Raw genomic sequence first — 24,713 nt, 5'->3', positions numbered from 1 at the left:
ATAATGGGATAATGATGAAGAGTCATTATTATTTTACGGTTTCTGTTATCAAAACAAAAATTATCACCTTTACATGACTAAGCTAACGGATGTTTCGAGAGTTTTCACAACCAAATAAATGAAAAAAACATTCCTGAAATCTGGATGACAACAATAAGTAAGTATTACTCGTAGATAGAAAAAGGAAATAAAAATATAATGGTGTGTGGAATTCCTTCTTTTACAAGCAATCATTTATAACGCACCCAATGATTTTTAGAAGTAAATTAATGTAAAGGTTTATCAAACCAGTGAATAAACTGCATCAATCATGTTATTATTAGTAGCCGCACGTTTGCATAGAGATTCGCTAATTGGCATACTATGTGATAAAATTGCATTATAATAACAGGCGGACATAACTTACAAGAATAATAGTGTTCTACGAACCGTCGTTATATTTGTTTCGACAAAATCTTTAATAAAAGGTCAAGACACACGTAATAGGTCACTAAGACGTTTTTGACAACAGTAAAAGGATGTGTTCGAATAGCCGTACTTAAATTATTTCTGATTAACAAATATCATTTTTAAGAGATTGATAGTCTTACGTTAGAAATATAAAATATATATGTAAAGTTCAAGTTTAAAACATAACCATTCATTCCATTTTCTTGTAGGTATACCTACTACGTAGTCACAATGTTCAATTTTAATTAATGTATTATTACTTTCTTAGGATACTTGTAATACAAATCAATTCCTAGTAGTAATGTATTTAAACAATGCCTACTTCAATAACTCAAATTGTACTTTAATAATACAGAAAAATAGAAAGATCGGACTAAGAAAGGACGACGGAATAAGAAAGCGTACCTACAGGTGCTTTATTATGTATGCATTCATTCCCTGCTGTTAAATGCGTTAGGTACCCATGCGTTATAACAAATGTTTATGTATTTGTTACCAAATGGTTACCACACGAATTCAAGAAAAAACAATGCAATTATCTGACATTTGCGGTTTCCATTATTAAGCACCTTATTATTAAAACAATAATTAAGAATAGATACTGTGTTTATGCTGAAGTGGCAATGGGCGGGGCACATATCTCGCGGAACCGATGGCAGTTGGGGTTCCAAGGTGTTAGAGTGGCAACCCCGCACCGGTAAGCGCAGCGTTGTTCGACCCCTAACAGACGACATTAAACGAGTCGCTGGGAGCCGCTGGATACAAGCGGCCCAGAATCGTGGAGTTTGGAACGCCCTAAAAAAGACCTGAAATATGTCCAGCAGTGGACGTCAGACGGTTGATTTGATAACGATGATGATGACCGTGTTTCTCATTTTAACTATCGACTCATTTTTTAAGTTGTATACCTACTCAATAGATATGAGTGCCTAGTTGAATAATATCTTTTCGAAGTAAGAACGTTTTAATTAGGTGAAATAATTTATTTTAAGTTAGATAATTAAGATTTGGTGAATGTTGGAGTTGATAAGTCAAATGTCAGGTAACCGGTTCGGTTTAATATCGACTGCGCCTCTTTTAAGGCATGCGAGATGATATAATTGGCGAGATATTCGTTTTATTGACAAATCATGTGCTTGGAAACAATGCGAAATGTCGAACGAGTAGTAACATATTATCCAAGGTTAAAAGTTTGTAACATTCAATTGGAATGCTTGCTTTTAACCCGCTAAGATCAAATGTAGATTATGTTTGCAGGCTGCGAGTATGGTTGGTAGTTGAAGTACTAGTACGTACTAGTTCATTGGGCACGATTTAAAAAACCTGGCTAAGATTGTTGTTGGCTCTTTTTAGACCAGGGCGCGTTTGAAACCTAGCTCCTAACTTTAGTTTTAAGTTAACGAATGCAGTCATCACCATCCCACCACCAGGAACGCACCGTTGCCTCCCTTGTACGACGCCATTTGGGCACGTCCCGGGGAAAAACGCTTTCCCAAATTTATAAAAGCATAACCGAGACTATAATTGTTGCACTGCTTAACACAGGGCTCCTTTGCCACACATAGGCGCAGAATACGCTAACCGAATCTCACTTTTCCGACGCCGATGCTCAAAAAGCTTTCAGAAGCAACCAGCCAGTTTGAAAACGACAACAAGCAAGACTTAGAGAATACGACCGAAACACTAAGTACGATGGCCAAAGTGTGTTTGAGGATGTTACCGGTGCGTTCTTAGAAGATCCCGGAGCCTCCCTTCATGTGCTAAGGCCAGCCACAGAGGGGGTTTTAGTGGATAGAAATCCCCCATAACCCAATTCTTTAGAATTCGGGTATCTCGTAATCAGGAGATTTCCCCACCGTTAACAAAAAAAAACGGTTATGTTTTTAGACCGATTCTATTAATTTAATTAAATTTATTAGATATACCGATTCTGACTCAAAAATGCTTAGATTTTAAAAAGGAAAGGTTCAAAGATATAATCCTGAGATATCCTGAAAAACTAACATTAGTGCAACATGTTGCAACATGTTACACACTAATGTTAGTGATGTGCCTGTGATAAGGTCTACAACCTTTTTGAAACCTAAACATTTTTGAATTTTGATTATGACTCCTCTTCTACTTAAAATTTTGCTACAGATGGCATCAAATTAATTTTAAAAATATTTTCCACACCTGGAAACCTAGACACTATAAGAAACTTTAAACGTAAACCTTTTTCTAGGTATAGTGAGATAAAAAATTGCGTGATGCGGTTTGTCTCCTTGAAAAAATCGCCAACAGGAAACCCAACACCTATTATTTTTTTTCACGACTTGGGAATCAAACTCATAAACTCCTGATAAATATTCGAATGCGTTACTGGACCAGCGAGGCAATTTATAATAAAATCTATCAAGCTACAGCTTAAAGATCTTATCACTGTCCATAACCGTACCTGACAGCGATATAAACCAAGCGAATTTGATACCCAACTAATTAAATCAAGTGTACAGATAGTCGAAAGCGTGTCTCAGTTTTTAGTAAGTAGACCGCGGGCGCAAAAACTGTGTCCCAAGGCGCCCCGCGGGGTCGCGCGGTGCACGCTTGCAACCTCGATTGGCTGTTGTTAAGTGTACCCTTAGTACAAGATTCTTACTATCACAATCGTAGAGACTCGAGTTTTCGAGTATCGATAAATGCAACTTATCTAATGTATTTGAATGTCCAAATTATTTCACTACGTATAACAGCAAGCGAAATTCAAATTAAATGTAATTTTATACATTTTTAAATTGTAGGTGCACTAAGAATTTAATATTTCGCTAAAATGAATAGCCGTTCTTACAAGGAAAGTAAACACCTCATGCATGTAAAATTGTTATCTCTTTTCTTGTTTGTTTGTTAATTGATTTAATATTTTTAAGGCCTTCTAGCACAAGCCTTCCCTCCCAAGTCCCATAGTAACTATTGGAACATAGGCGTACCAAAATTCTACGAGTGGTGAGCTATTTATAGAGTAATAATTACCACCAAAAATCAACATAAGGTCTGACAGTTTTCGATACTCGAAATCGACTTCACGATAGCGAGCATACAGATCTTGTCCTAAGGGACTGGGGGCGCAATGACAACAGAGCACCAAATTATTTGGTCCACACCGTATCTGATGACCGCCCACAGGTTAAACACCGATACTTTCTCATTTGAAAGGAACTGCGATAACCTGTGGGCTCCAATGTCGAATACCACGTGAACAGACACAGAAAAAATTGCATATTGTTTGGGTAAGATATTCGTTTACTAATCACCCGTTGGCCAATGCAGTTAGTCCACGCTCTTGAAGCAACGCAGTATTGAAACAGAGCTGGAATAAGGATGGCTATAAAACATCCCCGTACGAACTCGGTCCATTAATTCTCTTACATACAGTCCTAATACGTAGGCCCCAATCATCGATGCTGATCAGCGCTGGCGTTTTACTCAAATCATCAATAGCGAGGTTTTGCCTATAATCACCACTGGGCAGATTGGTGTCCGTAGTAGATGCTAGCACAGAGGTCGTTACTGCCCGTTCTCTGTACCACATAGCTTAGCTGGCTAGTTTAATAAAATCTTAATATATATAAATCTCCTGTCACGATGTTTGTCCGCGATGGACTCCTAAAATACTTAACCGATTTTTAATTAAATTGGCACACCGTGAGCAGTCTGGTCCAACTTAAGAGATAGGATAGCTTATATCTTTAATTATAGTCGCAATTTTATTTTATTGCAATTTATTTGTCTATATTAATTGACAGTCACATGTTATATATATTTATATATACTACTATACTCATTTAAGGCTTAGCGATACTGAATACTTTAAAAACAAAATCAAACGCAGACGAAGTCGCGGGTAACAGCTAGTTACATTATAAAATGTTAAAATTAATCACTCTTTCAGAACCACAATTTTAAAATGAGTACCTTACTCTTATTTAATCTGTGATTGGCGTTTCAAACACTAGCAGTAAGCAGTCAATAGGATAGGAACCCAATAGGGATGCAAAGACACTGTAATCTTAAAGTAAACTAGCTACTACCTAGCTTAGTTATTAGAGTCTTTTTTTCTGTTTTTTAACCTTAGTATCCTATGGCCACCTCCAGGAAGCCAGCCTTTGCATTTAAAATTCCCCGGGAACGTTATCCTGGTTCTTTACACGCACAAAAAGTATTCTATGTAGATATCCAAGATGCAAATTTTATACGTGCCAAATTTCATTAACATCGGTCTGGTTGTCGAACCGAACAAAGCCAACAAACAAACAGATATACTTTTGCATTTGTAATATAAACATAATATTGCTACGTTCACATATTATATGTTACGTTACAAAACGTGGTTCCATTTATAGCACCTACTTGTAAGTCATTGTCGGCCAGATGTGAATGTGAATTTATTATTTCCATTTAACATCCAAATAACATTTCGCGTTATGATAATGGGCAATGTAAAAAAATTGTAGTAGAGCTGTGACAGAGCTCGTCCGGGGAAGAACTGACGTCATGATTTTTTCTGCCGCTAAGTAGCATTGCTGCTATGCTGAAGGGCGTGGTTGCAGGTGTAATAAGGGGCACATGACACTTAGCACCTAAGGCTCAGTTTGATAGACACAGGGCGGCATGTTGCAGTACGTGTTCCTCGCATGCTCTACGAAGTGTTGCTATGTTTATAACTTTACTAGCTGTTGCCCGCGACTTCGTCTGCGTTTGATTTTGTTTTTTAATGTGGCTTTCAATTCAGTTGTACTTAGTTCTAAAAAAAATTTAAAGTAGTCAGTAGCGCTAAGCCTTAAATGAGGGGTTTGCTGCTGTCCGCTGAGGAGTTCTGTCCTCTATCTCCAAGCACATTCAGATCCACACAAAGTTTAGGCAAAATTAAACACATGTTATAACCTCTATATAGTACAAAAATAATTATTTAAATCGGTTATAATTTGTCGGAGTTATGGTGTTAAATCGGCAAACACTTTCATCCCCTCTCCCAAAGGAACCAAGCTTAATGTCGGGATAAAAAGTATCCTATATTACTTCCAAGAATACGTGTACAAAGATTCATGAGGATCAGTTAAGTAGTTTTTGCGTGAAAGCGTAACAAACATACTTACATTGACACTTATAATATTATAACTTTATAACTTTATAAGGGATGGTCTTTCACTTTCCATGAGGTGGGCCATATGCTTGGTCCATCAATTCATCATCAGAAATGAGCTTGGTGGAAGTAATTCCCCGCCTAAGCTTTGTCACAAAGAACTCTACTACTACTTTTTTACATTCGCCGCGTGTGTGCCCTCACCTTAAACAAGACGCAAATAAGATTTTTAATTTTTCAATTTTTCGATTATCTGCCTCGTTACGTCAAGGTTTTCATGTTACCACCATTATGACCAATACCTACTAGGTGCATATGTAGTTATAAAGCACAATTATCAATTATTATCCATTAGTGGAGCGAATCGTAGTTATTTTGAAACAATGATGATTGAACATTATTTTATCGTCGAACCTTGAGGAAAATGATTGGGGCTCTGTGCGCCTCGTTCAAAAATTCTTGTTGGAGTTCCGCGTCACACGACACAACAATACGTTACAAATCTCATAATTGTGTAATGTTCGACTGCAATTATCCTTTTTAGCTTAGAATTATCTTAAACCTCGCTAATATGAGAAAAGTTGAGAGTTCCCTGACGCAGTGGTGGGCATTGTGGTCTTCTGAATTGGAGGTCTCAGGTTCGAACCCCGGCAGGTCTGGTGGGAGGCTTCCAATTAAAGCGTGTCGCTATGCGGTGTTACGATGCCACGTACAAATCAATTAAAGTTTTGAATTTTAATTTAACTGCTATATACTGTAAACATATTAGGTCGATCTACTATTTTAAATACTATCTTACTGCATCATCTGTTACTACCAGGTGAGATTTCGATTAAAAACAAATCTGTTGCACGAAAGCTGATAAACAGTAGTTACTTAGGGGGTACATACAACAAAACGATTGCATATTTTAATTTTCTTTGTCAAAGTTTCGATAGTACAAACAAATAGTAAACGATGAAAATATCGTTTAATTTAGTGTCGTGTTTACATAAATGGGATTTTAATTTCTCACACCTTTTCTTTGTCTCTTATTTGTAAAGAGGAAAACCACTGCAAACTCACTGGAGAATGCCTATAATTCTCTAATTACATACATTCAACGTCATATTGATTAGTTTTTGCTACCCCTTCACTCAGTAGCACGTCCGGCATTTATAAATGCGTCTAGAAAAAACTTTGTCTCAATAATATCAGTACCTAGAATAAAAACTGAGAACTACATCCGTAAGGCGACATTCTATTCAAGTGCCTTGCATTCTTTTTTTTTTTTTTTTTTTTTTTTTTTTTTTTTTTTTTTTTTTATACAGAGAAAATGCCTGACGCATACCACTCCGTTGGGGAAACGGAGTAGTTATGTGGGACTTGCACCCACTAAAAACTCTGTGTGTCCCTCGATAGCCCTATAAGTGAGAGCACGGGGTTCACTTGCGTATTCACCGCACTCTCGCCAAGGTTTTGACCCCCCAGTGCGTGGCGGGTCCTATCATCACTGGCCTGATCGCTGCCAAATCCTCCAGAGAGGCGTACACTACACGGCACGCCAGACTGCCTTGCATTCTGCTCGTGTTTGGGCAAAGTATTAATAATTTAAACGATCGTATTAGACACGCGTTTACGACATACCAAATTCTGTTGAAATTGTAATTGGGATCAGTATTATAAATATTAAAAAAATACTTGGACAATGGTACCCTCAGTAACGCAGGTTTTCCTACCTTTCCTCTGTCACCAACAATTCATAAGCTTGAATGAATTATTATTATTATTTTATAGTTGTCAAAACCAAATTACAGTTTTAGTTACGCTACTGCGCGGCGGACGTAGTATTGGTAAATTTAAAAACTTTAAAAACCCACAATTAACTTTTAGGTTTCATTAGGTATAGTAATATAATTTTAGAGTTATTAGTGCCTATTAAAATCGCGTGGATTTAAATCCAAAATTGAATATCTGTTACCGAAATCGATTGCATACTAAACAAAATACGTAAAATATGGCAATTTATTTTTAGGTAGGTGAGCTTTCGGTGATAGAGCTCGTCCGGGGAAGTATTACCGACATACCTGGCACTAAGAAGCATTGCTATGTTTCGATCTGAAGAGCAAGGTTGCTGCTGTTATGACTGGCACTGGGTACATAAGGCTTGACACCTACGCCTGAGGATAATGTACCCAGAGCGGCACTTTGAAGGACGCGTTTCTTTTTTTTCAATTCCACTACAGGTTATGATAGAGTCTAAGATGGTAGCGGGCTAACCTGTTAGAGAGCACGGTATTTATACCTCCTAATCGGTTTCGATCTACTTGTTCAAAGGTCCATATTACAATGAAGATTGAAACAAGAGATGACACATTGCTTTTTTATAATTTTATTAGTGTTTTTAATAAATTTTATAAATTTAAAATGCATATAAAAATTTGCGGAACCAATGTAAAAGGTGTATACTAATTTCGGGATCGACGGTCAGAGAACCAAAGCTTAAATGGCTAAAGCGCTCAGGCCGCTTCGCAGGTTCAAATCCACTCCGGTCCGAAATTTTTTATATGAATTTTAAATTTATAAAACAGATGTTAGTAGTAGCACAGAGGATGCTGATGTGGTATGGCACCCGCGGGAAGAGGAGGGGCGGGGACAACGGTTTTCTGATCTGTGTCCACCACACGGCACACGCATAGCCATAAATAGAGAAATGAATCGTTGAACTAGACACACTCCGCGTACAATGGTCTCCGTGGGAAAGGCGACGGCATTTACTGTGCCGGGCGGCGCGAAGTCGCATCTTCGGTTACCTAACGAAAATACGTAAGCGAGACGAGGTGTGACCTGGTACCATAGGCTTCACAAAATTATAGAGCTTTCCCAATTAACATCATATGTATCAAAATCTCGTGTCACTGCATTTGTGGTCGCAATGTTTTGAAATGATTTTCGATTTTTTTTTAATGATTTATTAGAGTTTGTCTCAGATGGCCTGTTTATAACTTCGATTCCAGTTACAACTGGACTCAAATATCGAACCATTATTGCAACTTATTCGGTTTATTTATTTTATTGAAACTCTTTATTTGTACACCACTACACAGTTAGGAAAATAAAGGACGAATAGAGAGAAACACAAAGACTGGAGTAGAATACAAAAGGCGGCCTTATCACTTAAAAGCAATATCTGCTAGGCAACATTAGGATAACGGACGAAAGGACGAGAAAAAATAGGTGGTGTAAAATTATTATAAACCTACATTCAAATAACTACATACGAATACATAAACAAAATATACACAAATAAAAAATATATATATATATACATACCAAATTTAAATATAATAAACGTTTTATTTATTGAATACAAGCCGTTGTCCGCTTTCTTCGTCCGTGTTTATTACGGTTTTTTTACAAAACCTGGGATAAAAGTAGCCTTTGTAACTTTCATCCCTCTCAAGTAACTAAAACGTCAAAAATCTAGTTGATTGGTTGCTTAATTAGAGCGTGGAGTAAGGACAAACAAACAAAATCACTTTCAAATTTATATTATATTATTATAAATTTTGTACTAACTAATATTGACCAAATACTGACTTACCAAGCAGATGGTATTATGGTAAGCGGAAAACTATCGCCTTCAAACAGAGCAAAACTTTGCAGGGCACGCAAGGAGCACGTTCTAAAAAGTGGCGCCCTGCGTACGTTAAAGCGTGAAATAACCGCACATTCGTTTCGTGTTTTCATATAATATTAGTTGAACATTCCATTTTTAAAGTATACGTAAATTAGTCTATATACATTTGTTTATTCATAACCATTCATAACTCTATAGACTTTGTCAAACTTGCGAAAATACAACCAGTGCTACCGGATTCCGTGAAATGTTATGTGTACGGCCTTATAAATAAAGTTTTCGGAATGCGAAATACCAGCGAAATACTTGATTGGTAGATGGCCTGGCCCAGATGCGACTGACAATGTTTACACAAGCAGATATCTACTGAATAAACAAATAAGCAATCTCACTTTGAAATTCTTCAACTATGGATTATGAAGTTCTGCATCGGATTTCCGGGTTGAGCTAAGAATTGCACGGTAAATACTTCAACTATGGATTATGAATTTCTGCATCGGATTCCCGGGTTGAGCTAAGAATTGCACGGTAAATACTTCAACTATGGATTATGAAGTTCTGCATCGGATTCCCGGGTTGAGCTAATAATTGCACAGTAGTCTTGATTTTTTGTCATGTGATGACGGCAGATCAGAATACCGTTGCCACCAGCTGTCCTCTCGATGTCGTTAAGGGAATATAGCGGAGAACTGCTATCACCAAGCCGTCTGTCCAGCGTGAGCATTATAAGAAAACCCTCCCGTTGGAAGAGGCCTTTAGTCCAGCAGTGAACAGTAACAGGCTATTATTGAATTTTACTGTAATTAATGTAAATGGAGGTCTCCAACCCAGTTCCTCGGAGAAAATGTTAAGCCGTCTGTATCGGTAACTACTAATATGACAGTAATTGTAGAAGCTCACTAACCAGAATTGTACCAGCAAGGTAGGTCTGTGCTCTGCAACCATCTCTCTGATAGAACCTCTCCTATCAGAGAGAGTCCAGTGCCCCGACGTAATTATTAAATGAAAAACAATATAGTTTCACTTTTATACTGCTATCCCTTTGGCTTCACTCTTGCATAATATTTTTAGGTAATGTATCCTTGTTCTCTATACGATTAATGATAAATATCAAAGTTTGAGCAAGAAATACATATATGCCATTAAACTCACTTACTTTCACATTTAAATTATTTATTTGGTGGAATAAATAGTATCCCATTGATTATTTCCGAAACGTAACATATCTTAATACCAAATTGTATCAAAATCCTTAAAACTCACCATAGCCTTCGCGCATTTAATTTTATTACACTTTGTACTTTTCATTTTGTCAATAAATTATTCATAGGATTGATTCGCTGTTAGATAATACAATGATGTAATTTTTTTTTTAAATGCTATTTAGTTTATCAACCTATATTATAACATATGTTAATCATATTTAAATGCTGTTGCTGTGCTAGTCAAAATATTCGCAAAACATCTTTATTCCACAATGATAGAGTTTAATTTTAAGGTGGAAATTCTTTTATTTTATGTTTTCCCGAAATGTTACTATTATTCAAATGGGTTAATAGACAACATGAATTAATTGCTATAATGTCTTATAACCAAATTTATTCACTCTGCTTTACTATTATTTATTAAAAAAGTATTCGCCTGTATTTTAAGAAGTAGGAATGTTAATTTATAAGATAACATATCATCATTAATCATAAGCGGTGATGGTCTAGTGGATAAGGTTTCGGCTTTCCTTTCGTGGAGACCGAGTTCAATCCTCGCGACGAACGATTGACTTTTCGGAGTTATATGCGTTTTTAATTTAAGCAATTTCAATATTACTTTGACGGCCGATTGGCGCAGTTTGCAGCGACCCTGCTTTCTGAATCCAAGGCCGTGGGTTCGATTCCCACAACTGGAAAATGTTTATGTAATGAGCATGTATGTTTTCAGTGTCTGGGTGTTTATATATATATTCTAAGTATTTATGTATATTATTCACAAAAATATTCATCAGTCATCTAACCCACATCGTACCCATAACACAAGCTACGTTTACTTTGGGGCTAGGTGGCGATGTGTGTATAGTCGTAGTATATTTATTTATTTATTTATTACTTGCTTGAACGGTGAAGGATAAACATCGTTAGGTAACCTGCATACCTGAGAGTTCTCCATAGTGTTCTAACGTAGGTGTGAAGTCTACCAATCCGCACTACGCCTGCGTGGTAGACTACGGCCGAAACCATGCTCATTCTGAGGGAACACCCATGCTATGTAGTGGACCGGTGATGGGTTAGTGATGATATTATCATTATTCATCCACAGCGTATGATAAAATTTATATAAACCCACTAAAATACTTATTTAAGGTAAATAAAGGTAATAATATAATATGGTTAAAGTTTGTCGGTCTATGTTCTCTCCCTTAGACCCTAACTTTACCATTTATTCTACGAAAGAGTTGCCCTGTGCCCAGCAAACGGCTATTAAAAGGCTGAGAATAATATCTATTTAGAATCCCATCTTGTATCATAGCATCAAACCATCTTGTGGCATCTGACATTTGAACAACCATAATGTCAGTTAAGGTGTTGGGCAAGCTTACGAAAACTATCACGATAGGCTAATTACTTTGTTTTGCGATAATTACACTGACACGCAACGTTTTACGTAAAATAAATATTTGAGCCTTAATAACTCAACGGTTGTGTAGGGCCCGTTGAAATCGGAAAGGTTGTACGAGGTCGTACCTTCAACGTGGGTATGATATTATTCCAATCTGTCACTATTGTCATGTATATTTACCTGGGCACTTAGGCCTGTATCGAGCCTGTATCGGCTTGTATCGAACAGGTTCTCAAGTATGGTCTTACGTATAGACCGATATTTGGAACCTTGTTCTTAGCTTGATATAGGTTGAGCAGATCTAACATCCAGGAATTTAAAAAGGAAAGCGTTTGTATTTTTTAAAATCCTTTTCTGTTTTGTGGAGCCCACGATATTTTTTCTGTAGGTACTATTCGCTAAATGATTACTACTGCAGTTGTGGTAGCACTTTTACGTTACGATCATTTGTACAAGAGACAAACTGAGAAGTTAAATAATATAAATTAGGTAATATTACAGGTAGAGTTCAATGAAATCAACTATCGGAATTACCTAAAGTTGTTTTTTTACCGATGACAAGCTCGAGTTTGATAACAATCTGAACAGATAGTAGGCAAAGATAAAGTCGAAACTTTAATTGAATTTTAGAGACTTTACTATCATCAAGATTAAAATGTATTCACGAGCAAATTGTCCACTTAAACTTACTTAAAGTGTACACTTTAGGCTTCCGTTGTAAAACCTTACAGTTTAGTCCAGTAAATCCGTCCGCCGGCCATAGCCGTTACGATAAGATAAAAAAAATGCTTCATTTATAGAACACGTTAACGTGTTTATATCCCTATTTCGATAAAATAATTTTGAGGTAGGTACTTCCTTGTTACTTACTTACTTCCTACTCGTAAAAAGTAAGAATAAATAATAATTTTGTAGTCTGGGCTCTTGATCTCATTATTATTAAAAACTTTAAAAGATCCTTTTTTTTAAGGAACATACCTTAAAGTTGGAGTTTTACGAGAGGTAATTAACCCTTTCTTTCAAGGAGTAAGCAAGTAAACAACTAAAAAGTAAAATCTAAAACATTACGTTATTTTGTCAACTCTTGTTGAAAAAAGCGTAAAACGTAATGTTTTAAGTAATACAAAAATATGCAAAAAAAAAAATAAACTATAGCCTATTATGGGAATGTCTAGTTGTATCAGTTTAAAATATAATCTAAAGGGATAAAAAAACATTAAAATAAAGAGTAGATTTGATTCAATAAATCATTTCCCTGCGGGTTGCTTCACTTTGACCAATTATTGTATAATCCCTGACGTATTATTAGCTTTAACTTCGGAAAGAGACTTTCTAAGCAATTTCACTATATCGAGTAATATTGTAATATTTAATACAGACAAGACGGTTTTCCGTTCGGTTTTCTCTTCAGGAAATACGTTTGCAAGCAAGCTTATTGTAAAGAAATATGGAATTTTCCGGAGTTGTGTCGATTTTTATAATGACTAGAACAATCATACGTTTTTCAGTTAATTAACCACCGTGAAATTAGTTTGCTTTGCTTTAAAATTTATATGAGGTCATTAAATTCATTTCATAAGAAATGATTCTTCATGACATAAACGTACCTTGATCAATTTGGTCGTTTAAAAAGGGTAAACAAAATGATTTTAATTGATTAAGAGTTTTAAGCTCAGAGTTGAGAAGATTAATAGTTTTAAGTTGAAGAGTTTCTACAGCGTTCTCATTTTATCAATTACATAAATAGGTAAAATGATGACCTTTTACTACATTAATATCTAACGTGGCATAATGTCGGAATATGTATGCAATGTTTCCTCACAGTCCCTTTCAAATATTAGAGCATGAATAGACACTGTATTACTATTCCGTCAGAACGGCAGGTTTAATAATACCCCTAGAGTTTTATTAGTTTAATTTCAACGCTTGTTAAGCCATATAGCATGGCAGATTAAGCTATCAGTTCTAGTGGCGCTACTAACCGTATACGTAATACTGATACTAGAATAATTTTAGTATTTTTCGATAACTAGTAGTAGATTCCTACTGTTCTAACTGCAATAGTTTATCTAATATGCTATAGAAGTCACAGAGCTAAATCAAGTTATAAGAAAGTTAAGTTTGACCACATGTGAGGTACTTGAAATAATATTCTATCACCTTATTTGCAATCAGCGTAAGGAAAACATCATGATATATTATATATTTTCGCCCAAATTTCATCATTTCCAGAAATCTAAAGTACTACCAGTAAGGGCCTGATGAGAAAGCTTAAAGAAATATAACGGTAGATGTAGAGGGCAGTCCGAGTATCTTTTCGTGATCAAGCAACAAAAGAGATACGTACATGCATTTACTGAGCAAGCTTAGCGTAATGTGTAGCGGAAGTGGCAGAAGGCGGAGCGAATAGTTTGGAGGACCGATTGACGTCGCCGCGGTCCCAAGGTAATGGGGTGACCCCAGTCCTCAGCCCTGGTAGGCTAGGGCTTCCAATAGGTTAATAAATGACATGCGGTTGCCGACAATCAAAAAATCAACAGTATATTATACATTCTATAGACAATTTAGCCATACACCTTATATCACCTTATTCCAGTCTTTCGTATCAACCTACGGTTACATTTCGAACAAACATCAAATAAATACACGAAAATATATCTTTTTTCATGCAATATTTATCATATAGAATAGGACATATTTCATTAAAAATCTTTGGCCTAGTAATGTCGCTCAAATGTTACGGTACCCGCATTTTAATCATGCCCATAAAAGAATAAAGCAGTCTTTCACAGGTGATTATACCCCCTTAACTCAGCGCTTCATATTACAGCGGTTTTGTATTATTTTTATTATCTATTTATGGTTCGTTATAATTTTATACAGTTATAGTTTTGTAACGAATTCGGTTAAAATAGTTGTAAATTAAATTCAATTATGGCAAACGGCATTGACGTTCGTTTAACAATAAATACTTTAGTTTCTTTTAGCACCCACCGATTGTTACGCTGAAAAAATCATTGTGTAACTGAATTTACAGTTTAACCACTAACGAGGTAACCGACTAAAAGTTTTTACTAAACGAGAGAAATCAAGTTTGTTTCATTCATTAGACATAAAAGTAATTTATTTTACGTACTAGTAAAGAACTAGCAACTTTTTAAAGTATAGATAATAATAAATAAATAAATATACTACGACAATACACACACCGTCATCTAGCCCCAAAGTAAGCGTAGCTTGTGTTGTGGGTACTAAGACAACTGATGAATATTTTTAATGAATAATATACAGATTTACTTAGAATATACATATAAGTTAACACCCAGACACTGACAAACATTCATGCTCATCACACAAAAATTTTCCAGTTGTGGGAATCGAACCCACGGCCCAGGGCTCAGAAAGCAGGGCTGCTGCAAACTGCGCCAATCGGCCGTCATAGATGTATGTGGAACGATTGATTGATGCTCTCAATTAATATTAAAACAAGTGTTGAAATACCCTTTTTTAAGCCTCATATGCCTGTATTTAGCGGCAGAAATAGGCAAGACGGACGAGCTCTGTCACAAAAAGCTATACTACAATACGTCTGACAAAAGTCTAGAAGTTGAGAACAGAACCTTTCGGAACCTTAGATCGTTTGGTATTTGCACAGAAGCCGCAAGGATCTTGCAGTATTTAATTAAAATAAGAATTAAGAACCGCAGGGTATTCTACTAAAATGTAGAAAATAATTAAGTGTGGTAAACTATAAAAAATGTGTTAGGCCATTCTCGCTTACCAATTTTTCACAAACCTCTAGTCACGAAGTCTTCGTTGTCCGCAGTATTAGGATTCAGTAAATGTGGTAAACATAAAACTGCTATGCGATAATTTTTACGAAAATCATGACTCATCGAGCTATGCTTGGAGTATTTCTTCGTTATCAAATCAGAAATGAGATCCATAGAAAAACCAGAGTTATTCCTCTGTTTTTACCTAATTATGATGCCGTTCACAGCAAAAAAAAAGAGATATGTATAATAATGGAAAGACATTATGTGTAAGATACGTATATGAAACACGTTTTGTTTATTTACACCTTAAGTATATTTTTGACTAAGTGTAGTTAAAAATTGTTAATACATATAAACATAAAATTTTACTAGCGCTGAACTTGACGTTTCCTAGAAATTAATTGAATATTACAACCAAATAAAATTGCATATTGCAACGTCGCATAATCTTGTCTAGTCAAGTCATAGCAGGCTCTCAAGGGTGCGTTTTTGCATGCCATCTAGTTAGGTCAGGCTTTTATGCCCAGGCTTATATTTTATTATTTTTATACTGAACTCTTAAATTTTAAGCCGAGACCCACTTGACGTCCACTTTTTGTGACTACTGGCGGAAGCGCACCGTCACGACATAACTATTAAAACCAGTAGTCTGTAACATCGAGGTTTATTTATAAACAACACGAATTTTTTTAGGCGTAAAATTAAACATTAACGTAATTATTTCAATGCAATTATTTTATTGTTTCGTGATTATTTAAAGATACCGTAGCAGCTAAGCATTGCCACTTACTAATTAAGCGTTTCAGTATAACAGGTATAGGTACTTCACCAAAAACGGGTAGTAGAAATACATGAACCTCTACAGGTGTTTGTTGAAGATGTTCGGGTGTAAAATGATTCAAGTGTCGAGTCGCGTGGCTACCGACGATCGGGTGTTACAAACTTCGTTGATCGATCGTTTTAAAATAATAGTTAATGTACCAAACAGTCCACCTGATGGGACGAATAAGTGGAAATCAGTGTCTTTAAACAGAGCAACACCTGAAAAGCAGTAACACGACCTACAAAATGCCGCCCTGTTTTCATTAACTTGAGGCGTAAGTATTAAGTGCCTGTAATTATACCGCGGGAACCACGCCCTTCAGACCGGAACACGCCAATACTGCTTGGCGGAAAAATAAGCAGGCAGAAATACTTCTTAGGGCGAACTGTATCACAGAAAACTCTACTAATACTAAAAGTTATACTATCCTTCTCACAATGTGCCATTGGGAAAACAATAGCCCTATTCTAAGACCTTGTAATTTAGTTGCGTCTAGATTTTATAACTTAATGAGTATCACCTATATATGTGTCATAAATAAACACAGTACAGTACAGGTACAGTACAGTGTGCCTTTTATTTATGAAACATATTTATAACCATAGATTAACGAAATCGGTCGGTTTATACTCTATCTATCTCCAAGAAAGGGTGTACGCAAATATAACAATTATTATCATCCCAGATTGTTTCGCTTTTTAAAGTTATTATCCCATTACACATATGGATAGGCTTGATTAGTAGCTGCCTTTCACCATGTGGCTGGTCAAAGAATTTTCTTAGATTGTATTAAGTAAATAAGATTTCCTAAGTTATTTTTTATAATGACGAAATTACCGTCTTTTTCTTCGTGGCTCAAATTTTACTAGCTTAAGCGGCTCGGTCACGGGACTGTATTATTTGTATAGATACAAAAAGTTGTTTACAAATGAATATTGCTCTCGTATGTGATTAAAATTCATACGCATAACAATAATAGACCGTGTTATCATGAATGAACTTATATTTAATTCACGGTCACTGTGATAAATTGATTTTGAATACAATGGCCCGAGGCACTTTGAATGCTTCGAATTATAAGCTATAATATGTGACTTAATTTTTTTTTTGTTCTCTGCATAGTAGAAAATAAAATCGCTTTCCGCGTCTGTCTGTATATCAATTAACTACTTATAGACCACGCAACGTCAAAAGTCAAAAGCCTATAACAGTAAGTACTCTGTACCACGCTTGACAGAGTTTGGTGAAGACAGTATTAGCACAGATGACGATTCTGCTAGTTTATCGGGCGACACCCAAGAAAAGGGGTAGTTACAACTGTAATCTGATCTGTCAACCCCACCCGGGCACAATGTTTATATACGATTACATAATTAAGTCTAATAAAATAAGAAAAAAAAAATGCTACCAAGCCGTCAAAAAATAATTTATGTGTTACTGACACATAAATGAAGTCATTTCATTTATTGTTTCTAGTTTATACATATGCAAAGCCGGGGCGTAGTTCATTAATATAGTTCATATTCGGTTATCGGGACGTTTCTTAAAGGTAAAATATTGAAAAACACAATATTAACCTGGCTTCTAACGACGTTGAAAATAAAGTCGTTAGTTAAGTGGCGGGTTCTCCTTTCAATAAACTCTCACTGCTAGCCTGGACTTAAGGAATTTACTTTGATATCGTGACGACCGAGCAGATGCAAAGAAAACTAGTAGTAGTTTGAATAATAGCTTTTCGTGACATAGCTCGTCTGAGGAAACAACTTCCACCGCTATGTTTATTTCCGCCGCAAAGTAGCATTGCCGTCGCCAAGCATTGCTGTGATTCGGTCTGAAGAGCGTGATAGCCGGTGTTATTATGAGCACATGAGGTTAAACACCTATTTATTATACTCTTATACCTCAGATTGCTGTACACAGGGCGGCACTTTGCAGGAACTGTATCTCAGGAACCCTGCAAAGTGTTGCCATGTTTCTGGCGATGCCAGAGCCTCTTGGTGCCTATCAACTATGTATTACTATTAAAATTATACAAGGATTACGAGTATGCAGCACTGGAATAGAGTCAGTAAAATGGTTTGAGTAGGCACAGACATTTGTAAACATCCTATTAAAATAGTACATCAGTGTTTTAACTCAGAACATACGTGTCGCTAGACGTGATAGAGACAGTGTACTTAGACATGCGATATCGCGTTTGTTCAGAGAACAATATTGGTAACGTGACGAGTATTTCACGTTGCGTGTCTGTCTACACATTTGTGTAAAACATGTAGACTTTTAATTAAGTAATCTAGTAGTACCCATGTCTTAAACGCATAATAATGGTAATATAACAAATTTTAATGTTTCTTTGGATATCCTAGAGTACGGAATAACGTATTATTATAATTCTTTAACGGATTAAAAAATTACTTTAATTCTAAACGAACTTATAATTATTTTGTTAAGTTGCAAATATTATAAATATGCTATTGCGGTAATATTTTTCTGTTATTTAAATGTGAGTTTAGGAATAAACTCATTCAAACGAATCTAACCTATCCAACCGAATCTAGCTTTTATTACCATATATTGTCCCTTCTACCATCTTAGACAGCATCATCTCTAACCCTAGATTAGATTGCAGTCAAGGACTAGTTTGTAGGGAAATCAAAAAAAAAATGTCACGAGCACCGCAGTCTTCATCAATATGACTAACATAATGAGCCTATTAAGAGCTTTGGACCAGATATTTTAAGTAAAGGGAAAAATGCATTTCCCCGAAAGAGTTTCATGATTCATTTAATTTATTAACATTACATTTCGATTTCTCTCGTGCCGAAAAGCGTGAAACTCAATTATCGTTTTACGGATTGGAAAAAATAGTAAAAATATTTAAGTAAGGCCAAGAATAATAACAGAGTTTGACCCAAAACTCCCCCTCTACCTGCCTACGGCCTTGCAAACTGTACGGAGCTATGGTGATGCGCTCGACCGTAACAATAGGAGGATCTTCCTTCGAGCTGGTGTTCCATTCATCATTTGCAGTTGTATTCGTCAATATTTGTGAAAATTTCGCAAGCGCGATGCAAGGTCATTGTGGCGCCATCTTGTTAGATAAGGTGGAGACGGCCACACAAACATATCTAAAGTACATTAGTTAATATCAACGTCGTGTAAGTTACTGTAGTTTATATCGAGGAACAATAGCGTTATGGTAGATCATGAATATGCCGCGTTACTCGGAATGCGGCATTTTGAAAGTGGTACGAGCAAGGTCAAAGGTGCAACAAGCAAACTGGCAGCTATGACATGATATCCGCTCTAATGCATCCACAATTTACCCCACAATGCGCATGGAAGTGGATATTATTTAGCTGAGCAAAGCAAGGTCTTTGAGTTATTTGGGTTGAATTAAACTCTATCGTTTGGTATTAAGTGACGTAGAAACTTTTAATATCACTTTTAATCTTTTTGTAGAGGGCTAAACGGTTTGAAGTATGGAACCCCAAACGGTTTCTACGCAGCACCGTACCTACTGCCGCAATTATTTGAAAAGAATTTTAACTGTAATTGAATTTAGGGGTAAACTAATGTATTGCTGTTACGGTATGTAAATGAAAATATCTCGAGAGAAAAAAATCCTATATCGAATTCAAAAAGCAAGAAAATGTTTATCACAATATGTTAACCTCGGTTTACATAATATAGAATAATAATAAGCAATTATATTACTCTTCAACATAAAAAACAGGAGGTTATTTTTCAATTCGATGGTAATTATTTTTAAATGTATTAAAATCAACGATACATAATATACAATGTTAAAGTTAAAGCTTTTAAACTGCAATCTTCCTTTGTTATTTTATTAAAATAACTTTAAAATTGATGTCTCTATCAGGTGGAATATCACGGTCATACGCAAATAACAACACAAGGCGTGTACAACTTGCAATATTCACGATGGCATTCGTAGACGGGCTAGCTTTTGTCGCAATTTTTAGAGGCAACATGGTCAATTCAATCCAAAAATATTATTTACTCTTTTGAGGCCGTTCTGTCTGAGTAATATTCAGGTAACCACAAAGTACCTCGGATTTTGCTCAAGTTAGTTTAATCAACCCCGAAATATGTATCTCTGATTATACGTTTTTAAAAGCGTTGACAAAATAAATGATTTGTCAATCATTGATAGAGATAAAATTAAAGATTACAATGTTTATTGCTAGGCAAATGTAGCTCGGAAATTGTTAGCAAAATTTACAGCAACGTGCAATTTTTATAGCCGGTTTATGACCCATTTCACAATGGCATTCAGTATCACAATGACTTGATTGGTGCATGTGGCTTGGGTATTGCGAAGGCGGACAATTGTACATGTGTCCAGGTGATAAGTTATCGACATTTTGCTGGTCACGATCTCGATTCGGACTTGTTTGACTGAACTTTCTACATCTACCACTATCAAACGTTACAATCAAGAAGGTGCTAATTTCATTTATATTAACCACACCAGCCAAATAGCCGGAAGTTGTTTTTTTCGGATGACTAAGGTTTTTTTATTTAGTAACTTATGATCTTTTATCAAACGTTATATCGCATTGGCATCGGAATTCTGTAACGATGACCGAATGTCTTATCACAATCCCATAACACAAGCTACGCTTACTTTGGGGCTAGATGGCAATGTGTGTATTGACGTAGTATATTTATACATTTATTTATTTATTTTGTAGATCTTTGGCAGTATGCTCTCTACGCACGTTTCGCTCCGACACCGGAGCATCCTCAGGAGATGTTGACTTTATTATCATATAAGCGTAACGTCCGAGTCCCGTGAGATGTGTCATGAGCCCCGCAAAATATGACCTTCAGGTTATGATTCTGGCAAAAAAATACCTGGCTAAAGAAGAGAATATTTTGGTTGGAAAATCCAACTAATTCTCCCATTGTTTTCTTTCTTTGCATTGCTCCTTGACCTTTAACCTATCCCTTTATTTAAATTAAAGGAGTATTTTTGCGATTATTGCGTGCAGCACTGCTCGCAAGAATCTATTTGAGTTCCTGCACTTTGGTAGCTTATTAAAATCGCTTGAAGCTTTGTTATTTTAAGGTTTTAGACATTTTGTTTCTGAACTTTAATCCTTATTTTTGGAAATATTTCAGATGAATCCCAAATTTTTTAAATCCCCTACAAGCCCTTGTCTGCAATCTCGCTTGATGATAAGTGATGATAAATTCTAAGAGTTAAGCGAGCTAACCTGTTAGAGGTGGGACAGTTTTAATAAACCTAAGTCTGCGTTCGGGAAACTCCGTCACATTTAAAATACCTCAAAACCAAAGTCTTCAGACATTGCGTGTTTCCAGTGATGTCTTATGGCTCCGAAACGTGGTCCTTTACTATGGATCTCTAAGATTCATGCCCGTTTTCACTAACGAGGAACAAGGCAATGCCTAAATAAGTAAAGCCTAAGGAGATGTCTAGGCATACATCAATCGCCTACCAATAGTCAACACCTAATAGTTGGTAAAACTTTTTTTTTTCTATAGACATCGCTTAAATCATTAGGCATTCGATTGAGGCGATGCGTTTACTAATAACGGGCATTAGGGCAACTCAGTTGGCTATAAAGAGAGCTAAGCTCGTGATCAAATCAAGGAATGAAGATATATGTAAAATAACCTGATTAGTGTTACCTTGTTTATATACTTGGCTTGGTCCGTTAACACTCGAGTTAACGATATAGATAAAATCCGGGACCTCTTACTTGTAAAACAACAGCACTCAATATTGCGCCTGGGCGGTCTTCCGATTTTAAAATATTGTTACTTTAAGCGAGCCCCCGTTACACGGAAACATAAATACAGTTTTTCCTGTCCATTTTATAAGCGGTTTTGGTAATAGTCAACAGTTTTGAAACGTAAATTCGTTTAAAATAGTACCACGGCATTGCATGCGACGGCGTGGAACAGTTTTCATCATGATCAATTTATTCATTACTTATTACGTGATCCAAGTCGGCATGATGCATTGGAAACAAAATGTTTTCAATTTTAAGGGATTGCCTTCAATGATATAATGGGATTGCTTTACTTCTTAAAAAAATGTAATGCCGCAACTGCAGGCGGAAGCTTACTTCGTAACTAGTATTTTATTTTTGTTGAAATATTAATCTTTATAACAGCAATTACAACAATTGGAAAATAACGGTTATGAGTACGTGATTAAGTACAATGACCATGGTAACGTAAATTCACGTTATCATTTTAAGCTACAGTGACTTTCTGCGACGTCTTTTTTCTATTTAGATAAAGTATAACAGTAGAATATAATCTAAAAGTCGTTTTGCTTAATTAATTTATTCTATTCTACTCGCACCTGGTGATAAGTGATGATGCAGTCTAAGATGAAAGTCGGTTAACCTGTTAGGGAACATGCCATCGTGCCGGAACGCTCAATCGCTTAGCGTCATGTTTTTGTCTGCAGGGTGGTAACTAGCCTCGGCCAAACCAGATCCGACTAGAGAAAATTCAAAAATTATAAATATCCAAATAGCCCCTGCCAGGAACTGAACCCAGGGCCTCCACACAGCGCACACCGCTGCGCGAGGGAGATCGTCGAAATCCTAATTAGTTAAAACCGTTTTCGATATACTTGAATACTACAGAATTTCCTCTAACACGCACTGCTAAAAATTTGTTTTTTATGGAGTTCTCGGCTCACTTACTGCTGCATAGCTTCCTTTGGCGACCTCTCTGGCGCAACGGTGAGCGCCGTGAATTTTAGTAGGAGGTGCCGGGTTCGATTCCCGGCTGGAGCAATTATTGAATTCATAATTTCTGAATTTTCTCTGGTCTGGACTGGTGGAAGGCTTTGGCCGTTGCAAGTACTACCCTACCGACAAAGACGTGCCTTTAAGCGATTTAGTGTTGAACATCATAACCGTTAACATAGTCCGAAATAAAAGCTGAATGAAACGATTGTTTAATATCTATATATTAAATATATAGATATTAAACTAATTAAACAATCGTTTCATTCAGCTTTTATTTCGGACTGTGTTAACAACGGATTTAAGTAAAACTGTGTTACTCAATATTAGAATTTGGCTTTTTTTTACAGTACATGATGTGTGAGTAGCTCTACCTAACAGTGCAAATAAAACAAAACGTTCGAGGCAATATACACGAGTAAATACATTTTATGCGTTACTAGTAAAATGGCAACATCGCACCGGTTCATCGTTACAACACAGTGGTGCAGAATAAATAAAAAATAAAATAAAGAGCTATGTTAGCGCCGGTGAGCATTTGCATATAAGAGAAACCTTTATGTATTGTTTATTGTAAAAAGGACCTTCTTGAAAATAGTTTCGGTTTAAATTTTATTGATAGCAGTGAAACGTATATAAATAGAAGGTATGTGTGGTACATTCCCCCCGACTCATACATTATCATTTTACCATTTTGTTAGTATAATCCATAGTCAGTGGCGTGCACTTCATACATGCACAAAATCACTGCCTACCCTAAAATTGATATGTAACTCGTATAATAGGAGAATTTTTGCCGTTTTATGCAATTTTCCTGCTGTATGCATACCCTGGTAAGAAACCAAGTGCACGCCACTGGCCATAGTCTATAATATTTATGCGTACTTATACCTAGTACCTATAAGTAAATAAAATGTTAGCCTGCAGTCTTTCCTTGCAGCCTTCGGTAATTAACTAACAGTTTTTTTAAGCTTTCTTTTTACAATTATTATTTTATTTTACTATATCCTATTACCGGGTAATTTTAAAAGAAAATGCAAACTTCCGTCAAACCACACCACACCGGAATAAACCCACGTTGGTGGGGTCGACGACCCATGCATTATTACCCTTAGCACGTGGTAGTATGCCTCGCAAGAGTCGTTTGTTTTCGAGTTAAAACATTATTTAACGTCAGAGTAAAATTGTCTTAATACGTTTGGTTTAAAAGTTACATGCTACGAGTATATCACCATCATCACAATACTGGTCCACTACAGGGCACAGGTCATCTCTAAAAATGATTACGAAAGGGTTTACGCTGTAATCTGATCGATAGACTTCACACGTGGCGCCGTTGAGTACATTATGGAGAACTCTCAATCATGCATGCAATCTACTCGTATATGTAATTTAGTAGTGTATTATTCTATATGTAGATATTTAGCGAAATTCATTTTAAGGGCTGATGATAGATGTATTACAGGAATTTAAAGTTTAAAACAAGAAGAATAAGGCAAAACTGTTTCTGACGTTATCATAGAGTCGTTAACATAGCGCCGTTATAGTACTTATAAAAATT

The 24,713-nt window shown here is 36.0% G+C and overlaps 1 protein-coding gene across 1 annotated transcript in view; it reads right to left on the bottom strand.

Moving 5' to 3' along the window:
- The window catches only part of LOC120625866 (mucin-2-like), an 89,735-nt gene that overhangs the window by 47,494 nt on the left and 17,528 nt on the right, over positions 1-24,713 (bottom strand). The window lies entirely within an intron of this gene.

Source organism: Pararge aegeria, chromosome 8, assembly GCF_905163445.1.
Source record: "Pararge aegeria chromosome 8, ilParAegt1.1, whole genome shotgun sequence".
Classification (NCBI taxonomy): domain Eukaryota; kingdom Metazoa; phylum Arthropoda; class Insecta; order Lepidoptera; family Nymphalidae; genus Pararge; species Pararge aegeria.
This window is presented reverse-complemented; position numbering and strand designations above follow the sequence as displayed.